This window comes from Pristiophorus japonicus, unplaced genomic scaffold (assembly GCF_044704955.1).
Source record: "Pristiophorus japonicus isolate sPriJap1 unplaced genomic scaffold, sPriJap1.hap1 HAP1_SCAFFOLD_60, whole genome shotgun sequence".
NCBI classification, from domain to species: domain Eukaryota; kingdom Metazoa; phylum Chordata; class Chondrichthyes; family Pristiophoridae; genus Pristiophorus; species Pristiophorus japonicus.
In genome coordinates this window covers 453,015-476,735 of record NW_027254509.1, presented here as the reverse complement: position 1 = coordinate 476,735, position 23,721 = coordinate 453,015, and the positions used below count along the sequence as shown (strand labels likewise).

General features: G+C 45.1%; 2 non-coding genes across 2 annotated transcripts; one reads left to right on the top strand and one right to left on the bottom strand.

Moving 5' to 3' along the window:
- The first annotated feature begins 72 nt into the window (after positions 1–72).
- Positions 73–145, top strand: trnav-uac (transfer RNA valine (anticodon UAC)). Its single transcript has one exon. It is a non-coding gene; the product is annotated as a tRNA-Val (tRNA).
- Positions 146–2,389: 2,244 nt separating this feature from the next.
- On the bottom strand, positions 2,390–2,461 carry trnaw-cca (transfer RNA tryptophan (anticodon CCA)). Its single transcript has one exon. It is a non-coding gene; the product is annotated as a tRNA-Trp (tRNA).
- Between the last annotated feature and the right edge of the window lie 21,260 nt (positions 2,462–23,721).

Sequence of the window (23,721 nt, the reverse complement as noted above, 5' to 3'; positions counted from 1 at the left end):
CCAACACATTCCCGATCTGCACAGAGGGAGCTCACTGGTCAGCTCCACGCTGTGGAGTCCGTTGTACAAGAGGTTTCTGTAGTGTAGTGGTTATCACGTTTGCTTTACACGCGAAAGGTCCCTGGTTCAATCCCAGGCAGGAACATTATGTTTAAACTTGCTGTGGATGAACAATCAGAGGCGAGTTTCGTCTCCCTGCAAATGCTGCCTGACCTGCTGAGATTTCCAGCATTTGCTGTTTTTATTTGCTATTTATTCTCCTGGCAAAAGGGCTCCCTTATTCATTAATTGCTCTTTATTTCACCAATAAATAGATAACTTTGAGTGAGAGAAAACGGTTCCACCGGGGACCTTTTGTGTGTGAGGCCAACGTGATATCCGCTACACTGCAGCACATCAAAGGGCGAGAAACCACTGAATATAAAGGATGAGCTGACAAATATCAGGGGCAGTGCAGTCTGGTCAATGTCAAATCCTCCTTTCTTATTCAGCAGTGGCATGAACGGGAGTCAGGCGCCACAAAGTTTAATTAAAGACACAAATACAAGTAACACTTGCAAATCTTTTCAGTGTAAAATTCTTTCACTTTATTTGAAATGCTGCTGCGTTGAATCTGAAAATACACACGGTGGGATTTTATCTTCACTACTGATTGTATTTTGTGTGCACGGTAGGAATAATCGGTGCTGTTAATTTGATAAAAGTTGCCCCAGATTCGTGGTGTCATCGGCAATGAACACTTTCAACCAGAAAGCTAAAATACAGTGCGTAAAATGGGTTAACATGCATAAGAACATAAGATCATGAGAAATAGGAGCAGGAGTGGGCCATACGGCCCCTCGAGCCTGCTCCACCATTTAATACAATCATGGCTGATCTGATAATGGACTCAGGTCCACTTCCCTGCCCGCACCCCAAAGCACAGGTCAAATGATTGAAGCATGGAGTGTCCCTGAGTTAGCATTTGTTTGATTGTGTAAAGAAGGTGAGGGGTTAATTAATGATGGTTTCCCGTGAAAGCAAGAGAAAGGTTTTCGAACAAACCATCCGGTGACTGTCAGCTGAGCGCTGCTTTTGATACGTGTTGGGAATGGGCGGGGATTTTAAAGCCCCTTGTATTGCAGAACCTTCATATAGACGAACATCTCCAGCTCACTGTGTAGGCCTCGTGGTGCAACGGTAGTGTGCCTGACTCCAGATCCAAAGGTTGTGTGTTCAAAACATGTTGGGGTATTGCTCTTTTGGATATTGTTCTTCCAGAATTAATATTTCCTTTGCTGTTTGGCAATAACCAGACCCTTGCTCCAAGGTCTGTCTCACTGTTTCCCCGGTGTCAGGCAGAGATACGCCTGCTGCCCTCATTTATTTCATGTGACTGGACACAAAAGTTCAAAATCAACCTGCAGGTGGCCACACACAGCGCTGAATAGGCAGGATGGCCGGGCGGTCGAAGGTGCTGTGTTCAGGTCACTGTCTCCTCTACACGTGTGTTCAGCTTGAATTCCAATTCTAACAATTATTATCATTAAACGGAACACATTTGTTTAACACCACGGCCAACTCCCTCAAAGTGGGATTCAGCAGTTCAGCTGCTCGCTTAACATTTCCGTCGGACCTCGTCCTGGAGTTTGTTGAAGAGAGTCAGTGCAGAAGATTCAACCTTTCACCTTATTCCTGAGCAGCACCTTCTTTCCTGAGGCCAGAAAGTCTCAAGCCGTACATTCCTGATCCTAACCACTCGCTGCTAAATGGCCAGCTCCTGTTCCGATGTGCAAAGTCTGGGAAACACGAGATCAATTCCTACCACACTCACTGCCTTCCTAAATGCAGCACCTTCATTCTATTCTCGTAAAACCAGCTCCTGTAGTATCGGCCAGCTGTGTAGGTTAAAGATCTGGTTATGTTCCTGGCATTGTGTCAATTGCAGTGTTTCAGTAGTGTAGTGGTTATCACATTCGTTTAACACGGGAAAACTCCCCGCATCGCAACCCTGCGTAACCATTTTGAACATTGATCAATTAAAGATTGGAGAAAATGAAATAATTAACATGAATGGTTCAATATTTACAAAGTTGGTGTTTGTTTCTGCTTAATGATTAAAAATAATAAAAACCAGAAGTGGGATTTGGACCCTTGTCTTCAAGATAGATTTTGAACTGAACACAGCATCTTCGACCGCTCGGCCATCCTGACTACTCACTGCTGTGTGTGGCCACCTGCAGATTGATTTTGAAATTTTGTGTCCTGTCACATGAAATAATTGAGGGCAGCAGGCGTATCTCTGCCTGACACCGGGGAAACAGTGAGACAGACCTTGGAGCAAGGGTCTGTTTATTTTCAAACAGCAAATGAAATATTAATTCTGGAAGAACAATATCCAAAACAACAGTGACCACGACGTGATTTGAACACGCAACCTTCTGATCTGGTGTCAGACGCGCTACCGTTGCGCCACGAGGCCTACACAGTGAGCTGGAGATGTTCGTCTATATGAAGGTTCTGCAATACAAGGGGCTTTAAAATTAACGCCCATTCCCACCAGGTATCGCAAGCAGCGCTCACCGGACAGTCACCTATGGTTTTATTCTTAACCTTTTGTCTTGCTTTCATGGGAAAGCATCATGAATTAACCCCTCACCTTCTTTTGCACAATCAAACAAATGCTAACTCAGGGACACTCCATACTTCAATCATTTGTCCTGTGTTTTGTGCAATGTATAGAATGACTCGACAGACTTGTTACTGAAACTCACTCTACTGTAAACCTGGTTCAACTTTACTTATTCCCAAAGTGCCCACGTGACATAGTACTCGCTCTTATATACCAGGGCCCGCGCACACGCGCGTACAGCCCGATGACCTTCGACAGTGGCGCCCCCTGGCGTCTAGTGACCCCAAGCATCAATACATGACACTTTGCATGTGACTGTTAAACCATATCCCATTTTACTCACTGTATTTTAATGGGCGGGGAATTTAAAGTCCCTTGTATTGCAGAACCTTCATATAGACAAACATCCCTTAACTACTGTGAAAACCTCGTAGCTTAACGGTAGTGCGTCTGATTCGAGATCAAAGGGCTGCTTGTTCAAATCATGTCGGGGTCACTGTTCTTCTAGAATTGTTGTTTCACAATAACCAGACCCTTGCTGCAATGTCTATCTCACTGTTTCGTAGTGGTAAGGTTGGGGACAGCATCAAACAAGAAATAAGGTATGTGTGCAGTGGTGGTACAGCAGTTATCATGGGTGACTTTAATCTACATATTCTTTGGGCTAACCACATGGTCGTAATGTGGTGGAGGAGGATTTCCTGGAGCGTATTTGGGATGGGTTTCTCGACCAATATGTTGAGGTACCAATAAGAGAGCTGGCCATCCTATACTGGGTGATGTGTAATGAGAAGCGACTAATTAGCAATCTTGTTGTGCGGGGCTCCTGAGGGAAATGTAACATAATATGGTAGAATTCTTCATTAAGATGGAGAATGTCACAGTTAATTCAGAAACTAGGGTCCTGAACTTAAGGAAAGGGAACTTTGACGGTCTGAGGTGTGAATTTGGCAATTCTAGAATAGACTGGCCAAGGATACTAAAAGAGTTGACAGTGGATAGGCAATGGTAAACATTTGAAGATCACACGGGTGAACTTCAGCAATTGTACATTCCTGTCTGGACTAAAAATAGAACGGAGAACGTTGCTCAACCGTGATTAACAAGGGAAATTAAGGAAAGTGTTAAAACCAAGGAAGAGGCACAAAAATTGGCCAGAAAAAGCAGCAAACCTGAGGACTGGGAGTAATTTAGAATTCAACAGGGGAGGACTAAGGTTTTTATTAGGAGGGGAAGCTTGCTTGGAACATAAAAGCTTCTGTAAATATGTGAAGAGAAAAAGATGAGTGAAGACAAACGTAGGTCCCTTGCAGTCGGATTCAGGTGAATTTATAATGGGTAACAAAGAAATGGCAGACCAATAGAACAAATAATTCGGTTCTGTCTTCACGAAGGAAGACACGAATAATGTTCCGAATGTACTTGGGGACCGAGGGTCGAGTGAGAAGGAGGAACTGAAGGATATCCTTATTAGGCGGGAAATTGTGTTAGGCAAATTGATGGGATTGAAGGCTGATAAATCACCAGGGCCTGATAGTCTGCGTCCCAGAGTATTTAAGGAAGTGGCCCGAGAAATAGTGGATGCATTGGTGGTCATTTTCCAATATTCTATTGACTCGGGATCAGTTCCTATGGACTGGAGGGTAGCTAATGTAACACCACTTTTTAAAAAAGGAGGGAGAGAGAAAACGGGTAATTATAGACCAGTTAGCCTGACATCAGCAGTGGGGAAAATGTTGGAATCAATTATTAAAGATGAAACAGCAGGGCATTTGGAAAGCAGTGACAGGATCAGTCCAAGTCAGCATGGATTTATGAAAGGGAAATCATGCTTGACAAATCATCTGGAATTTTTGAGGATGTAACTAGCAGAGTAAACTAGGGAGAACCAGTGGATGTGGTGTATTTGGACTTTCAGAAGGCTTTTGACAAGGTCCCACACAAGAGATTGGTGTGCAAAGTCAAATCACATGGTATTGGGGGTAATGTACTGACGTGAATAGAGAACTGGTTGGCAGACAGGAAGCAGAGAGTCGGGATAAACGGGTCCTTTTCAGAATGGCAGGCAGTGACTTGTGGAGTGCCGCAGCGCTCAGTGCTAGGACTCCAGCTCATTACAATATAAATCAATGATTTGGATGAAGGACTTGTGTGTAATATCTCCAAGTTTGCAGAAGACACTAAACTGGGTGGCGGTGGGAGCTGTGAGGAGGACGCTAAGAGGCTGTAGGGTGACTTGGACAGGTTAGGTGAGTAGGCAAATGCATGGCAGATGCAGAATAATGTGGATAAATGTGAGGTTATCCATTTTGGGGGCAAAAACACTGGGGCAGAATATTATCTGAATGGCGGCAGATTAGGAAAAGGGGAGGTGCAACGAGACCTGCGTGTCATGGGTCATCAGTCATTCAAGGTTGGCATACAGTTGCAACAGGCAGTGAAGAAGGCAAATGGTATGTTGGCCTTCATAGCTCGGGTCTTTGAGTATAGGAGCAGGGAGTTCTTACTGCAGCTGTACAGGGTCTTCGTGAGGTCTCACCTGGAATATTGTGTTCCGTTTTGGTCTTCTAATCTGTGGAAGGACGTTATTGCTGTTGAGGGAGTGCAGGGAAGGTTCACCAGACTGATTCCCGGGATGGCTGGACTGTCATATGAGGAGAAACTGGATCAACTGGGCCTTTATTCACTGGAGTTTAGAACGATGAGAGGGTATCTCATGGAAATGCATAAGATTCTGACGGGAATGGAGAGGGTAGATGCGGGTAGATTGTTCCCGATGTTGGGGAAGTCCAGAACCAGGGGACATAGTCTTAGGATAAGCGGTAGGCCAATTAAGAAGGAGATGCGGAGAAACCTCTTCACTCAGAGAGTTGTTAACCTGTGGAATTCCCTGCAGAGGTGTATGGGGAACTTTGGCTGATATTTGGCCGGACCCCAGCACACAAATATCAGCATTTGATGTTTTGCTAAATGTCTTGGTTCCTGCAACAAGGTGGCCGCACATGCGCCATGAACAGTCCAAGATGGCGGCCAGTGACCCCGCTGACCCGGGCCTGTCACCACGGGGCCATCCCAGGGCCTGTGGCCTGTGATTGGGGCCTGGGACCTAAAGCAGGTGTTTATGAGGCTCACCAGCCCACTTACGGCTCCAATTCCTGCCCCACACCGAAAACCGACCGTCTCCTGTCCAATATCATCTGGGCTCCACCAATGTAACAAACAGGGTGGATCAAGGGGAACCAGTGGATGTGGTGTATTTGGACTTCCAGAAGGCATTGACAATGTGCCACATAAAAGGTTACCACACAATTTAAAAATAAACATGGGTTTGGGGGTAATATATTAGCATGGATAGAGGATTGGCTAACTAACAGAAAACAGAGAGTCGGGATAAATGGTTCATTCTCGGGTTGGAAATCAGTAACTAGTCGGGTGCCACAGGGATCAGTGCTGGGACCCCAACTATTTACAATCTACATTAACGACTTGGAAGAAAGGACCGAGTGTAATGTAGCCAACTTGTTGGGGTGGAAACTATGTTAAAGAACATGACTCAGACACCCATCTGCTCAAGTGGAAAACACCCAAGTTTATTATATGTATACAGAGACTCGGCCGAGTTGGAGATCAGTCTAAAAGCTCCGCAGTCTCTTGCCCCCGAACTCGCCCGGCCTTTCCATATTTAATCTCACAACCCACAAGCACGTGCTTCATTGTGGTTACAATGGAAGAAGAAAAACCTTTCACAGTAAAGTACTTTGGACCTTGAGTTCAGCGTTTAGGGCATTCGGTTCCTCCTTATCAGAGAAAAAACATGCACACATCTGTTTGCACTACAACCATACTTTGTCCAACTTCTTCTTTCCACATGACTCAGAATCAGCAGACTTTATTTGACCATTTTAACATCGCCAGAATGCATAAAGCGGTGTTTCTAAAAATTCCCACTACACTGATGATACAAAGATGGGAGGAAAAGCAATGTGTGAGGAGGTCACAAAAATTCTGCAAAAGGACATAGGAAGGCTAAGTGAGTGGGCATAAATTTGGCAGATCGAGTAAAATGTGGGAAAGTGTTAGGTCATGCACTTTGGCAGAACAAAAAATCAAAGAGCAAATTATTATTTAAATGGAGAAAAATTGCAAAGTGCTACAGTACAGTGGGACCTGGGGGTACTTGTGCACGAAACAAAAGTTTAGTACGTAGGTACAGCAATTGAACAGAAAATCCAATGGAATCTTGGTCTCTATTGCAAAGGGGATAGAGTATAAAAGCAGGGAAGTCTTGCCACAGTCATACAGGGTATTAGTGTGGCCACACTTAGACTACTGCGTGCAGTTTTGATTTCCATATTTATGAAAGGATATACTGGCTTTGGAGCCAGTTCAGAGAAGGTTCCTAAGTTGATTCCGGAGATGAGGTGTTGAATTATGAGGAACGTTTGAGGAGCTTGGGCCTCCACTCATTGTAATTCAGAAGAATGAGAGGTGATCTTATCGAAACGTATAAGGTTTTGAAGCAGCTTGACAAGGTCGATGCAGAGAGGATTTTTCCACTGATAGGGGAGACTAGAACTAGGGAGCATAATCTCAGAATAAGGGACCTCCCATTTAAAACTGAGATGAGGAAAACTTTCTTCTCCCAGAGCATTGTAAATCTGTGGAATTCACTGCCTCAGAGAGCTGTGGAAGCTGGGTCATTGAATAACTTTAAGAGATTGACAGTTTCTTAACCGATAATGGATTAAAGGGTTATGGGGAGTGGGCAGGGAGGTGGACCCGAGTCCTATTAAGCCATGATCCTATTAAATGGCGGAGCAGGCTCGATGGGCCGTGTGGCCTACTCGAGCTCCTATTTCTCATCTTCTTATGTTACCCTCCCCTTCAGTGCTGACTCTGGCTGGATTCAGTTCCGCTCACTGGTTCCCCTCTCCTCCTCTGAAGGTGCTGACTCTGTCTGGGTTCAGTTCTACACTCACTGGTTCCCTTCCCCTGAAGGTGCTGACTCTGTCTGGGTTCACTTCTACACTCACTGGTTCCCCTCCCCTGAAGGAGGGAGATATACACCGTATCTAACCAGTGTTGTACCTGCCCTTGGAATGTCTGGTGGACAGTGTTGAGGACGCTTTACTCGGTACCTAAGCAAGGCAAGAAAATCCTTCCTTAGATAAGGAGACCAAAACTGTGCACAGTACTCCAATGTGGTCTCACCAAAGCCCTGTACAATTGTAGAGTGAGATTTTAGAGGATTACCCTTTATCTAAATTAAGCTGTACCCGGCCCGAGGAGTGTTTATTTGGAAAGTGTAGAAGGAGCTTTACTTCGTATCTCACCAATGCACTACGTGCCCTGGGAGTGTTTGATGCGACTGGGTAGAGGGAGCTTTACTCTATTTAATGCGTGCTGTACCTGCCCTGGCTGTGTTTGATGGTACAATGCAGTTGGAGCTTTACTTTGTATCTGAGTCAAGATAAATGGGGTCATTTTGCCATTGGCAAACTAGCTCCAGCATTGTCATAGGCGTCGGTGCTCAGTCCTCAATCTATATTAATGACTTGGATGAAGGGACCGAGTGCAATCTCGAAACGTTTGCTGATGATACAAAGATGGGTGGGAAAGAAACTTGTGAAGAGGACACAAAAATCTGTAAAGGGATACAGACATGCTAAATGAGTGGGCAAAAAATTCGGCAGATGGAGTATAATGTGGGAAAATGTGAGGTTATCCACTAGGGCAGAAAAAATAAAAAACAAATTATAATTTAAATGGATAAAAATTGCAAAGTGCTGCAATACAGTCGCAACTTGGGGTCTTTGTGCATGAAACACAAAAAGTTTGTATGCAGGTACAGCAAGTAATCAGGAAAGCAAATGGAATCTTGGCCTTTATTGCAAGGTGGATAAAGTATAAAAGCAGTTACGTCCTGCTACAACTGTACAGAATATTGGTGAGGGCACGCCTAGAGTACTGCATACAGTTTTGGTCTCTGTATTTAAGGAAGAATGTATTGGTTTGGAGGCTGTTCAGAGAAGGTTCACTAGGTTGATTCCAGAGATGAGGGGGCTGACTTATGAAGATAGGTTGAGTAGGTTGGATCTATACGCATTGGAGTTCAGAACAATGAGAGGTGATCTTATCAAAACATATAAGATAATGAAGGGGCTCGACAAGGTGAATGCAGAGAGGATATTTGCAACTATAGGGAAAACTAAAACTATGGGTCATAGTCTCAGAATAAGAGGCAGCCCATTTAAAACTGAGATTAGATGGAATTTCTTCTTTGAGGGTTGTAAATCTATGGAATGTCTGCCCCAGAGAGCTGTGGAGGTTGGGCCATTGAATATATTAAAGGAGGAGATCGACAGATTTTTGAGCAATAAGGGAATAAAGTGTCATGGGGAGCGGGCAGGGAAGTGGAGCTGAGCACAAGATCAGATCAGCCATGATCTTATTAAATGGTGGAACAGGCTCGAGGGGCCAAGTGCCTATTCCTGCTCCTATATCTTATATTATGATCTACCCTGTGCTGTACCTGCCCTGGGATTGTTTGTTGGGATAGTGTAGAAAGAGTTTTACTCTGTATCTAACACGTGCTACCTGCCCGAGGATTATTTGTTGGGACAATGCAGTGGGAGAGATTACTCTGTATTTATCTGGTGCTGTACTTGCCCTGGCAGTGTTTGATGGGACTGTGTAGATGGAGCATTATGCTGTATCTAACCAATGCTGTATCTACCCTGCAATGCTTTGGATAGTGTCGAGGGAGAAATACTCCATACCTAACCAGTGTTGTACATGCCCTTGGAATGCCTGGTGGGACAGTGTTGAGGGAGTTTTATGCTGTATCTAATGCATGCGGTAACTGCCCTGGCCATGTCCGATGGAACAGTATAGAGGGAGATTTACTCAATATTTAAAGCATGTTGTACCTGTTCTGGGAGTGTTTGATGTGGCAGAGTAGAGGGAGCTTTACTCTGTATCGATCCCGTGCTGCAGTTGCCTTGGGAGTGTTTGATGCGACAATGTAGAGGGAGTTTTATTCTATATCTGCCCTGGGAGTGTTTTATGGGTCAGTGTAGAGGGAACTTTATTCTGTATCTAACAAATGAAGTATCTACTCTAGAATGCTTGAGACAGTGTAGAGGGAGATATACTCCATATCTAGCCTGTGTTGTACCTGTCCATGGAATGTCTGGTGGGACAATGTTGAGGGAGCTTTGCTCTATATCTAAGTAAGGCAAGTATCCTTCCTTAGATAAGGCGACCAAAGATGTGCACAGTACTCCAGGTGTGGTCTCACCAAGGCCCAGTACAATTATTTAGTGAGGTTTCAGAGGGTAACCCTTTCACTAAATTATGCTGTACTTGCCCTTGGAGTGTTTATTTGGAAAGTGTGGAGGAGGCTTTACTCTGCATCTAACCACAGGAGTACCTGCTCTGGGAGTGCTTGCTGGGACAGTGTAGAGGGAGCTTTACTGTGTATCGAACGCATGCTGTTCCTGCACTGGGAGAGTTTTATGGGACAAAGTAGAGGAACTTTACTCTGTATCTAACCAGTGCAGTTCCTGCCGTGGGAATGTCCAGTGGGAAAATGTGTATCTAATCTGTGCTGTACCTGCCCTTTGAGTGTTTGATGGGACAGTGTTGTGGGAGAAATTACTCTGTATTTAACCTGTGCTGGAGCTGCCCTGTGAATTTTGTTAGGGACTGTTCAGAGGGAGATTTATGCTGGACCTAACCTGTTCCGTACCTGCCCTGGGAGAGTTTGACGGGACAGTCTAGAGGGAGCTTTACTCTGTATCTGACCCGTGCTTTGCCGACCCTGGGACTATTTGATGGGACGGTATAGAGGGAGCTTTACTCTGTATCTAACCTGTGTTTTAACTGGCCTGGGAGTGTTTGATGCGACAGTGTAGAGGGAGCTTTACTCTGTAACTAACCCATGTGCAATTGCCCCGGGAGTGTTTGGGATATTGTAGACTGAGATTTACTCTGTATCAACCATGGTAGTGTTTGGGACAGGATGGAGTGAGATTTACTCTGTCTCTAACCCGTGCAGTACCGGTAGTCTGGACAGCAATAGTGGGGAAAATGCTAAAATCTATTATTAAGCACGTAGTAACAGGGCACTTCAGAACGAATAACAGGATTGGGACGAATTAACACGGATTTATGAAAGGTAAATTGTTCTTGACAAATCTGTCAGTGTTTTTTCAGGTAACTAGCAGGATAGATAAGGGGGAACCACTGGATGTGGTGTATTTATATTTCCAGAAGGAATTCGATGAGGTGCCACTCAAGAGATTATTGAATAAATTTAGGGCTCATGGGATTGGGCGTTATATACTAGCAAGGATTAAGGATTGCTTAACGGACAGAAAACAGAGAGTAGGAATAAACAGGCCATTTTAGGGTTGGCAGGCACTTACTGGTGGGTTCGTAGCATCCCTTGGGAGCACTATATATAAGCAAGCCTCCCATGCTGTACCATCACACTGGAGTTTGAATAAAGGAGCTAAGGTCAAAATTACTCATAAGGGTGTTAAAAAAACAAGCCTGAAGGCTTTGTGTCTTAATGCAAGGAGTATCCGCAATAAGCTGGATGAATTAACTGTGCAAATAGATGTTAACAAATATGATGTGATTGGGATTACGGAGACGTGGCTCCAGGATGATCAGGGCTGTGAACTCAAAATCCAGGGGTATTCAACATTCAGGAAAGATAGAATAAAAGTAATAGGAGGTGGTGTAGCATTGCTGGTTAAGGAGGAAATTAAGGCAATAGTTCGGAAGGCCATTAGCTTGGATGATGTGGAATCTATATGGGTAGAGCTGCAGAATACCAAAGGGCAAAAAACGTTAGTGGGAGTTGTGTACAGACCTCCATACAGTAGAAGTGATGTTGGGGAGGGCATCAAACATGAAATTAGGGGTGCGTGCATGAAAGGTGCAGCAGTTATAATGGGTGACTTTAATATGCACATAGATTGGGTTAACCAAACTGGAAGCAATACGGTGGAGGAGGATTTCCTGGAGGGCATAAGGGATGGTTTTTTAGACCAATATGTCGAGCAACCAACCAGGGGGGAGGCCATCTTAGACTGGGTGTTGTGTAATGAGAGAGGTTTAATTAGCAATCTTGTTGTGCGAGGCCCCTTGGGGAAGAGTGAGCATAATATGGTGGAATTCTGCATTAGGATGGAGAATGAAACAGTTAATTCAGAGACCATGGTCCAGAATTGAAAGAAGGGTAACTTTGAAGGTATGAGGTGTGAATTGGCTAGGATTGATTGGCGAATGATACTGAAGGGGTTGACTGTGGATGGGCATGGCAGACATTTAGAGACCGCATGGATGAACCACGACAATTGTACATTCCTGTCTGGCGTAAAAATAAAAAAGGGAAGGTGGCTCTACCGTGGCTATCAAGGGAAATCAGGGATAGTATTAAAGCCAAGGAAGTGGCATACAAATTGGCCAGAAATAGCAGCGAACCCGGGGACTGGGAGAAATTTAGAACTCAGCAGAGAGGACAAAGGGTTTGATTCGGGCAGGGAAAATGGAGTATGAGAAGAAGCTTGCAGGGAACATTAAGACGGATTGCAAAAGTTTCTATAGATATGTAAAGAGAAAAAGGTCATTAAAGACAAACGTAGGTCCTCTGCAGTCAGATTCAGGGGAAGTCATAACGGGGAACAAAGAAATGGCGGACCATTTGAACAAGTACTTTGGTTCGGTATTCAGTGAGTAGGACACAAACAACCTTCCGGATATAAAAAGGGTCGGAGGGTCTAGTAAGGAGGAGGAACTGAGGGAAATCCTTATTAGTCGGGATATTGTGTTGGGGAAATTGATGGGATTAAAGGCCGATAAATCCCCAGGGCCTGATGCGACTGCATCCCAGAGTACTTAAGGAGGTGGCCTTGGAAATAGTGGATGCAGTGACAGTGATTTTCCAACATTCCATTGACTCTGGATCAGTTCCTATGGAGTAGAGGGTAGCCAATGTAACCTTACTTTTTAAAAAAGGAGGGAGAGAGAAAACAGGGAATTATAGACCGGTCAGCCTGACATCGGTAGTGGGTAAAATGATGGAATCAATAATTAAGGATGTCATAGCAGTGCATTTGGAAAGAGGTGATATGATAGGTCCAAGTCAGCATGGATTTGTGAAAGGGAAATCATGCTTGACAAATCTTCTGGAATTGTTTGAGGGTGTTTCCAGTAAAGTCTACAAGGGAGAACCAGTTGATGAGTATTTGGACTTTCAGAAGACTTTCGACAAGGTCCCACACAAGAGATTAATGTGCAAAGTTAAAGCTCATGGGATTGGTGGTAGTGTGCTGACATGGATTGAGAACTGGTTGTCAGACAGGAAGCAAAGAGTAGGAGTAAATGGGAGCTTTTCAGAATGGCAGGCAGTGACTTCTGGGGTGCCGCAAGGTTCAATGCTGGGGCCCCAGCTGTTTACTCTGTACATTAATGATTTAGACGAGGGGATTAAATGTAGTATCTCCAAATTTGCGGATGACACTAGGTTGGGAGGCAGTGTGCGCTGCGAGGAGGATGCTATGAGGCTGCAGAGCGACTTGGATCGGTTCGGTGAGTGGGGAAATGCATGGCAGATGAAGTATAATGTGGATAAATGTGAGGTTGTCCACTTTGGTGATAAAAGCAGAGAGACAGACTATTATCTGAATGGGGACAGATTTGGAAAAGGGGAGGTGCAAAGAGACCCGGGTGTCATGGTACATCAGTCATTGAAGGTTGGCATGCAGGTACAGCCGGCGGGTAAGAAACCAAATGGCATGTTGGCCTTCATAGCGAGGGGATTTGAGTACAGCGGCAGGGAGGTGTTGCTACAGTTGTACAGGGCCTTGGTGAGGCCACACCTGGAGTATTGTGTACAGTTTTGGTCTCCTAACCTAAGGAAGGACATTCTTGCTATTGAGCGAGTGCAGCGAAGGTTCACCAGACTGATTCCCGGGATGGCGGGACTGACCTATGAAGAAAGATTGGATCAACTGGGCTTGTATTCACTGGAGTTCAGAAGAATGAGAGGCGACCTCATAGAAACGTTTAAAATTCTGACGGGGTTAGACAGGTTAGATGCAGGAAGAATGTTCCCAATGTTGGGGAACTCCAGAACCAGGGGACACAGTCTAAGGATAAGAGGTAAGCCATTTAGGACCGAGATGAGGAGGAATTGCTTCACCCAGAGAGTGGTGAACCTGTGGAATTCTCTACCACAGAATGTTGTTGAGGCCAATTCACTAAATATATTCAAAAAGGAGTTAGATGAAGTCCTTACTACACGGGGAATCAAGGGGTATGGTGAGAAAGCAGGAATGTTGTACTGAAGTTACATGTTCAGCCATGTACTCATTGAATGGCGGTGCAGGCTAGAAGGGCCGAATGGCCTACTCCTGCACCTATTTTCTATATTTCTATGTTTCTATGTTTCTAAAATGGTGGAACTACGCGGGGAAGTGTTCCATTGGTTAATACAGGTTACAGCAATTTCATTGGCTGGTACAGTGCAATTAATTTTATTGGATAGAGTAAATTCTACTGATACCATTGGTACATTCAGTTCTGGCGACTGTTGCAGCGGAAAAGCCTTTGCAGGTTATGTGTTAATTTTCTGCGAAAGTCTTACCAGGCTTATTCTCAGGCTAATGTTCTTAGCAGACATATGGCTACCATTTACTTAATAGAGGCATTGTCCCAGTTATCTTCTGTGGCTGGAACATCGTGGACTCCTCATATTATATCTGAGAGTTGTCTACATAAATCTTGTGCGTGTTCTTATCTCCTAAGCGAATTTCTCTGACCTCAGTGTTTCTGCCGAACACAGCTATTTTTCCATGAACGCAATTTAAATATTACTCTCAGTCTTCCTTACTTTATTTTAATTACACCGAATTACTTTACCTCTAATTAAAGTTTTTCGCTCTAACACTCATAAACATCCACATCTACCCAGTCTTGAGCCTGGGAGCCTCTGTCTCCAAGCACTGGTTTTGGCAGACCTCATCTTCAACCTCAATACAAGCTTTTTCTGTTATGTTTTTAAGTTTCCATGCTGACGACGCAATACAGGATTTTGATAGTAATGAGTCCTAACTAAGTGCATTACAATTTGAAAAAACTATTTATACTTTATTATTTTCAACAGTTTGCAAGTGCTCTGTGTGATTCTACCTTCAGAGAAACAACATGAGCGATAAACTAAGACAGATCTGAGCTCCTCGGTATTATTTCCCAGTGCGTTTGTTTCGCAGTGATAATGTGTGACGTAACACCATAATGACTGGTGGCAGAGCCAGAGCCTTGCGTCAGCAGAAAATCTAAACCAGTGTCTTTGTCTTTGCAGAAGCAAGCTTTTCAATGAATGTCCTTGGTTCATTTTATACTTGCAATGCCTAATCCCTCAAAATACTCACCAAAGCCTGTATTCTTGCAGCTGGATGCAAGTTGTAATCTCCTTGTGAGGTGCAGTTTGTTCAGGTCATGTTCCCGAGCTGCCCCAGGGAGGGGGCAGTGTGAGATGTCCCTTTGCGGTGCAGTTTCTGAATCTGAGATGCCCCACGGAGGGGAAAGTGTGTGATGTCACTGTGGGATGCAGTGTGTTCAGTGTCTGACCTTGAGCTGCCCCAGAGAGCGCACCGTGTGTGATGTCCCTGTGAGGTGCAGTAAGCCGTGAGTCTGACACTGGGCTGTCCCAGGGAGGGGGCAGTGTGTGATATCACTGTGGTGTGCAGTGTCTGACCGTGAGCTGGCCGGGAAGCGGGCGGGGTATGATGTCCCTCTGAGGTGAGTCTGACCCAGAGCTGCCCCAGGAGTGGGCAGTGCGTGATGCCCCTGTGGGGTGAGATAAAGCGAGTGTCTGACCCTGAGCTGCAACAGGGAGGGGTTAATGTGTGATGACACTCTGGGGTGCAGTGTCTACGCCTCAGCTGCCGCAGGGAGAGGCAGCGTGTGATGTACTTGTGGGGTGCAGTGCCTGAACCTGAAATGCCCCAAGGAGCGGGCAATGTGTGCTGACGCTGTGGGGTGCATATCCTCAGTGTCAGACCCTGGGCTGCCCTAGGGAGGGGGCAGTGTGAAATGTCCCTCAGGGATGCAGTAAGTGGTGAGTCTGACCCAGAGCTGCCCCACGGACAGGCAGTGTGTGATGTCCCTGTGGGTGCAGTACGTTCAGTGTCTGATCCAGAGCTGCCCCAGGGAGGGGGCAGTGTGAAATGTCCCTGTGGGATGCAGTAAGAGGTGAGTCTGACCCAGAGCTGCCCCAGGGATGGTGCTGTGTGTGATGTCCCTGTACGGTGCAGTATGTTCAGTGCCTGACCCAGAGCTGCCCCAGGGATGGTGCAGTGTGTGATGTCCCTGTGGGGAGCTGTTTGCTCAGAATCTGACCGTGAGCTCTCCTCACACATACTTTTCTCGGGGACAGTTACACGCTTCTCAGTTGGAATTAAATTGTCGGACATCCCCATCTGCTGGACGCAGGTGGCACTACTGAACAGATCGTGATGGCTCAGCCGTTTCACAGAGTCATCTAATTGCAACGACCGGCAAGAAGAATTAATCTTATTTCGGTTGTATTGACGTCATACTTGGTAGTTTACAGTATTGGAAGTAAGCACTTTAAAAAGCCCATCACTCTTTACGTTATTTGAAAAATATACAGAATAGTATCCACAGCTCAGGTACAGTTCAGACCTGGATGTGATTAAAACTTGCACGAACTGTAGAAGTGATCAGGTCGAATCTCTTCTGAACTGCTCGGTGTGTGTTTCAATGGAAAGCTCCAGTAAGTACCTTCCTTTCCACATTGGGGGCAGGTGAACATAGAAATATAGAAACAGAGAAAATAGGTGCAATAGTAGGCCAATCTGCACTTCGGGAGTGCACCGTCGTTCAATAAGATCATGGCTGAACATTCCCTCAGTACACCTTTCCTGCTTTCTCTCCATACCCCTTGATACCCTTAGCTGTAAGCGCCATATCTAACTACCTCTTGAATATATCCAATGAAGTGGCATCAACAACTCTCTGCGGCAGGGAATTCCATAGGTTAAGAACTCTCTGAGTGAAGAAGTTTCTCCTCTTCTCAGTGCTAAATGGCAAACCTCATGTCCTAAGACACAGTCCCCTGGTTCTGGACTTCCCTAACATCGGGGACTTTCTTCCCACATCTAACCTTTCCAGTTCCCTCAGAATCCTATCGGTTTCTATGAGATCCGCTCTCATCCTTCTAAACTCCAGTGAATCAAGGCGCAGTTGATCCAGTCTCTCCTCACATGACAGTCCAGCCATCCCTGGAATCAGTCTGGTGAACCTTCGTTGCACTCCCTCAATAGCAAGAACATCCTTCCTCAGATTAGGAGACCAAACTGAACACAATACTCCAGGTGAGGCATCACCAAGGCCCTGTGCAACTGCAAAAGACCTCCCTGTTCCTATCCACAAATCCCTGTGCTATAAAGGCCAACATGCAATTTGCCTTCTTCACTGTCTGCTGTACCTGCATGTCAACTTTCAATGACTGATGAAACATGATACCAAGGTCTCGTTGCATCTCTCCTTTTCTTAATCTGCTGAAATTCAGATAATATTCTGCCTTTCGTGTTTTTCCACCAATTGCACATTATACTGCATCTGCCATGCATTTGTCCACTCATCTTACCTGTCCAAGTCACCGTGCAGCCCTTTAACGTCCTCCTCATAGATCACACCGCCACCCAGTGTAGTGTCATCAGCAAACTTGGAGATAATACACTCAATTCCTTCATCTAAACCGTTAATGTATATTATAAAGAGCTGGGGTCACAGCACTGAGCCCTGTGGCACTCCACCAGTCACTGCCTGCCATTCTGAAAAGGACCCGTTTATCCCGACTCTCTGCTTCCTGTCTGCATACCAGTTCTCTATCCACGTCAGTACACTACCCCCAATACCATGCGCTTTGATTTTGCACACCAATCTCTCGTGCGGGACCTTGTCAAAAGCCTTTTGAAAGTCAAATACAACACATCCACTGGTTCTCCCTTGTCCACTCTGCTAGTTGCATCCCCCAAAAATGCCTGAAGATTCGTCAAGCAATATACCCCTTCATAAATCCCATGGTGACTTGGCCCGATCATGGTCACTGCTTTCCAAATGCGCTGCTATTTCATCCGTAACGATTGATTCCAACATTTTCCCCACTACTGATGTCAGTCTAACTTCTCTATAATTGCCAGTTTTCTGTTTCCCTTCTTTTTTTAAAAAGTGGTGTTACGTTAGCTGCCCTCCAGTCCATAGGAACTTATCCAGAATCGATAGACTGTTGGGAAATGATCACCAATGCATCCATTATTTCTAGGGCCACTTCCTTATGTACTCTGTTTGCAGACTATCAGGCTCCCGGTATTTATCGGCCTTCAAACCCATCAATTTCCCTACAACAATGTCCTGCCGAATAAGGATATCCTTCAGTTCCTCCTCACCAGACCCATTGTCCCCGAGTACATTCGGAACGTTATTTCTGCATTCCTTCGTGAAGACAGAACCGAAGTATTTGTTCAATACGTCTGCCATTTCTTTGTTGCCCATTATAAATTCAACGAATCCGATTGCAAGCGACATACATTTGCCTTTACTAATCTTTTTCTCTTCACATTACTTTGGATGTTTTTGTAATCAATTTTTATGTACCTGCAAGCTTCCTCTCGTAATCTATGTTCCTCCCCTCAATTAAATCATTAGTCCTCCTCTGTTGAATACTAAATTTATCCCAGTCCTCAGGTTTGTAACTTTTTCTAGCCAATTTATATTCCTCTTCCTTGGCTTTAACACTATCCTTAATTTTCCTTGTTAGCCATTGTTGAGCCACCTTCCCCGTTTCATTTTTACCCTAGACAGAGATTACAATTGCTGAAGTTCATCCATGTGATCTTTAAATGTTTGACATTGCTTATCCACCATCAACACTTTAAGTATCCTTAGGAAGTCTATTCTAGCCAATTCACACCTCATACCGTCGAAGTTACCTTTCCTTAAGTTCTGCACCATAGTTTCCGAATTAATTGTGTCACTCTCCATCTTAATAATGAAATCTACCATATTATGGTCACTCTTCCCCAAGGTGCCTCCCACAAAAAAATTGCTAAATAGTCCCTTCTCATTACACATCACATTATGATGGTCAGCTCTCCAGTTGGTTCCGAGACATATTGGTCTAGAAACAATCCCTAATACACTCTAGGATATTCTCCCCCACTGCATTACTACCAGTGTGGTAAGCCCAATCAATATGTAGATTAAAGTCGCCCATGATAACTGATGTCCCTTAATTACACACACCGCTTATTTCTTGTTTGATGCTGTCCCCAACATCACTACTACTGTTTGTTGGTCCTACTAACGTTTTCTGCCCTTTGGTATAACGCAGCTCCACCCATAACTATTCCACATCATCCAGACTAATGTCCCTACTTACTAAAGCATTAATTTCCTCTTTAATCAGCAACGCCACCCCGCCTCCTTTTCCTCTCTCCTATCCTTCAAAATGTTGAATACCCCTGGCTGTTGCGTTCCCAAACTTGGTCAACCTGGAGCCATGTCTCTGTGATGCAAAATACATCATATCCATTCTCACAGAGCTTTCAGGCTTGTATTTTCAACACACTTTGCCTCTTCAGAAAGTTTCTGTTATGCGGCCCTTTTTGTTGTTTGCCTTGGGTTTTTCTGCCCTCCTCCTTTACTATTCCCCTTTCTATCTTTTGCTTCTGCCTCCATTTTACTTCCCTCTGTCTCCCTGCATAGGTTCCCATCCCCCATGATGGTAGCTTAAATCCTCCCCAACATCACTAACAAACACTCTCCCGAGGACATTGGTTCCGGTCCTGCCCAGGTGCGGACCATCCGGTTTGTACTGGTCCCACCTCCCCCAGATCCGGTTCCCATGTCCTAGGAATTTGAATCCCTCCCTCTTGCACCACTTCTCAAGCCACGTATTCATCTGAGCTATCCTGCAATTCCTCCTCTGACTAGCACGTGGCACTGCTACCATTTTTGAGATTACTCCCTTTGAGATCCTAGCTATTAATTTAGCTCCTAGCTCCCGAAATTCGTCTCGTAGGACCTCATCCCGTGTTTTACCTACATCGTTGGTACCAACAGCACCAAGACAATTGGCTGTTCACCCTCCATTTTCAGTATTTCCTGCACCCACTCGGAGACATTCTTCACTGTTGCACCAGGGAGGCAACATACCATCCTGGCGTCTCGGTTGCGGCTGCAGAAACGCCTATCTATTCCCCTTACAAACGAATCCCCTCTCACTCTAACTTTCCCACTGATTTTCCTGCCCTCCTGTGCAGCAGAGGCTCCCACGGTGCCTTGACCTTGGCTGCTGCTGCTCCCACCTGATGAGTCATCCCCCTCAAATGTACCAAAAACGGTGTATCTGTTTTGCAGGTGGCAGGACGCATGGGACCCCTAGACTACCTTCCTTGCACTGCTCTCCCCAGTGTGAACTCGCTGATGCACCATCAAGCGGGAGGGATGGGTGGATCCATTGCCATACACGATACATTTAACAGCATATGGACAGACGAACATAAGAAATAGGAGCAGGAGCAGGCCACACTGCCCTTCGAGCCTGCTCCATCATTTAATACGACCAAGCCTGATCTGATCACGGATTCATGTCAACTTCGCTGCCTGTTCCATATAACCAGTTATCCCCACATCTGTTAATAAACTGTCTATTTCTGTCTTAATTTTATTCAATGACCCACCTTCCGCAGCGCTCTGAGGCAGCGAATTTAACACATCTACTAAGCTTTGAAAGAAGAAATTCCTCCTCATATCAGGTTTAAATGGGCGGTGCACCTCCCCTTTTCCTAATCTGCCGCCATTCAGAATATTTACTGAATGATAGCAGATTAAGAAAAGGGGAGGTGCAACAAGACTTGGGTGCCATGGTACATCAATCATTGAAAGGTGGCATGCAGGTACAGCAGACGGTGAAGAAGTCAAATTGGTTGTTGGCCTTCATAGCGAGGGGATTTGAATATAGTAGCAGGGAGGTCTTACTGCAGTTGTACAGGGCCTCAGTGAGGCCTCACCTGGAATATTGTGTTCAATATTGGTCTTCTAATCTGAGCAAGGACGTTCTTGCTATTGACAGAGGGCAGCGAAGGTTTAACAGACTGATTCCCGGGATGGCACGACAGACATATGAGGAGAGACTGGAGCGACTGGGACCGTATTCACTGGAGTTCAGAAGGATGCGAAGGGATCTCATAGAAACAACTAAAATTCTGTCCGGACTCGACAGGTTAAATGCAGGAAAAATATTCCCGATGTTGTAGAAGTCCAGAACCAGCGGATAGTCTCAGGATAAGGGGCAGGCCATTTAGGACTGAGATGAGGAGAAACGTCTTCACTCAGTGAGTTCTTAACCTGTGGAATTCTCTACTGCAGATATTTGTTAATGCCAGTTTATTGGATATAGTCAAGAGGAAGTTAGATATGGCCCTTAGAGCTAAATGGATGAAGGGATATGGAGAGAAAGGTGCAAATGGGTGTTGTGCAGGTTCGAAGGGCCGAATGGCCGACTCCTGCAACTATTTTATATGATTCTTTGTTTTTAATGTCCCCTTATTCAAAGATTTAACTTGTTTCTCTCCGCTGTAAATACACTGCAGTTGCACGGGGTTCGTGGACTGAGTGAATCCCTTCGCACGCCTGTGGCAGGTAAACAATCTCTCTGCAGTGTGAACTCTTTGGTGTGTCAGCAGGTGGAATGAGTGCGTAAATGACTTTCCACAGGAAGAGCCTCTGAGTGGTAGCTCTCGTCAGTGTGAACTATCGCGTGCTTCTGCACGTCGGATGATTTATTGTTTTGCTTCCCACACACGGCACAGAACTACCTCCCTATGATGTGAACACGCTGATTATTTTCCAAATATCACTGTTACCAAGCTAACGTTTTTGGACTTCACAATAACTGGCCTAAATTATTGCTCCTCGATTTCGCTCCCAACGCATCATTTGTCGGCGTGGAAGTAAGTCATCTTCAGGGTTGACCAATCTTCAAGAATCTTTTGAGGATTTAACAAGTCGAGTGGACAAGGCGGAACCAGTGGTTGTGGTGTCTTTCAAAAAAACGTTGGACAAAGGCCCACACAAGAGATGGTTGTGCAACATTAATGCACATGGTATTGGTGGTAATATTTTGACGTGGATAGAGATCTGTTTGGCAGACAGGAAGCAGAGATTCGGGATGAACGGGTCCTTTTCGGAATGGCAGGCAGTGACTAGTTGGGTGCAGATGGGCTCAGTGCTGGGACCCCAGCAATTTACAATTTACATCGATGATTAAGTGAAGGAATTGTGTGTAATATCTCCCAGTTTGAAGATGATACTAAGCTGGGTGGCGGTATGAGCTGTGAGGAATATGCTAAGAGGCTGCAGGGTGAGTTGGACAGGTTCAGTGTTTGGGCAAATGCATGACAGATGAGGTATAATGTGGATAATTGTGAATTTATCAATTTTGGTGGCGAAAACGTGAAGGCAGAATATTATCTGAATGGTCGCTGATTAGGAAAAGGAGAGGTGCAACGAGACCTGGGAATCATGGTGCATCTGTTATTGAAAGTTGGCAAGTGGTGAACAAGACAAATTGCATGTTCGCGTTCATAGCTAGGGGATTTGAGTATTGGAGCAGGGAGGTTTACTGCAGTTGTACAGGGCCTTGGTGAGGCATCACCTGGATTATCATGATCAGTTTTGGTGTCCTAATCTGAGGAAGGACCGTCTTGCTATTGAGAGAGTGCAGCGAAGTTTCACCAGACTGATTCCCGGGATGCATGGCTGGCATATGAGAAGAGATTGGATGCACTGGGCCTGTATTCACTGGAGTTTAAATGAATGAGAGTGGACCTCTTCGAAACATATTACATTCTGACGGGACTCTAGAGTTTAGATGCAGAAAGAATGTTCCCAATGTTGGGGAAGTCCAAAGCTACTGGTCACAGTCTAAGGATAATGCGTAAGAAATTTAGGACCGAGATAAGGAGAAAACATTTCACTCAGAGAGTTGTGAACCTGTGGAATTCACTACCACAGAGAGTTGTTGATGCCAATTCGTCAATTTTATTCAAAATATGGCCCTCACGGATGGATCAATGGGTATGGAGAGAAATCAGGAAAGGGCTACTGATGTGAATGATCAGTCATGATCTTATTGAATGGTGTTGCAGTCTCGAAAGGCCGAATGGCCTACTCCTGCAACTATTTTCTATATTTCTATGTTTCTATATTTCGTGGGACTGCCGATGATGCTGATGGTGATTCACCCGGACTGTAGGCCCCTCATAGGGAGACCGTTGTAGACAGTGCGTGAGTGAGAGTATTATTATTCACGCGAATCACTGGCCACGCCGGGGAGAGCAGCTCGCTCACAATATCAGGACACAGGGAGTCTGATGCAGGAACATTTCTGCGTCTTCTCATTGCTTAATTAATTTCAGAATCAGTGTGAAGGTATATTTCTCTACATTATTCAACTGCTGTCTGAATTTGTCTGGGTCACGGCATAAATTGCCGTGTTTGTGCAGCAACTCAGCAGCTGCAGCATTATTCCAACGTCCATTACATAAAAAGGTATATATACAGAATCATACCCCAAAAAGTACATCTGGGTCCATATAGAATTCACCATAAACACCACCCACAACAGGATGAAATTGCCTGAGATAGCAAACAGTAAATTGATGTAATTCCTGCGGCTCGCCATCTCTGGGTCACTGAGACACTCCCCACTGCTGGCACCCCGGAGTTGCCTGCGTGCTCTGCTGGCTAATATAATATGCCTGGCGGTGACAGTATTGAGCAGCAGAATCAGAGCAAATTTGATACATGCGGGGAGAATAGAATGAAGGAATATGATTGCTGCCCAGACCGGTGAATTCAGGACATCATCTGTTATAAAGCAAAACCAGGGCATGTTTTCAAGTATATAGAAATGTGTCAACCTAAAATACCAGAACATGTTCTTGAACCCGCTCAGCAAAGTCACGGTTCCCACAAACACAGCCGCCGTTCTCTCGGTGCAA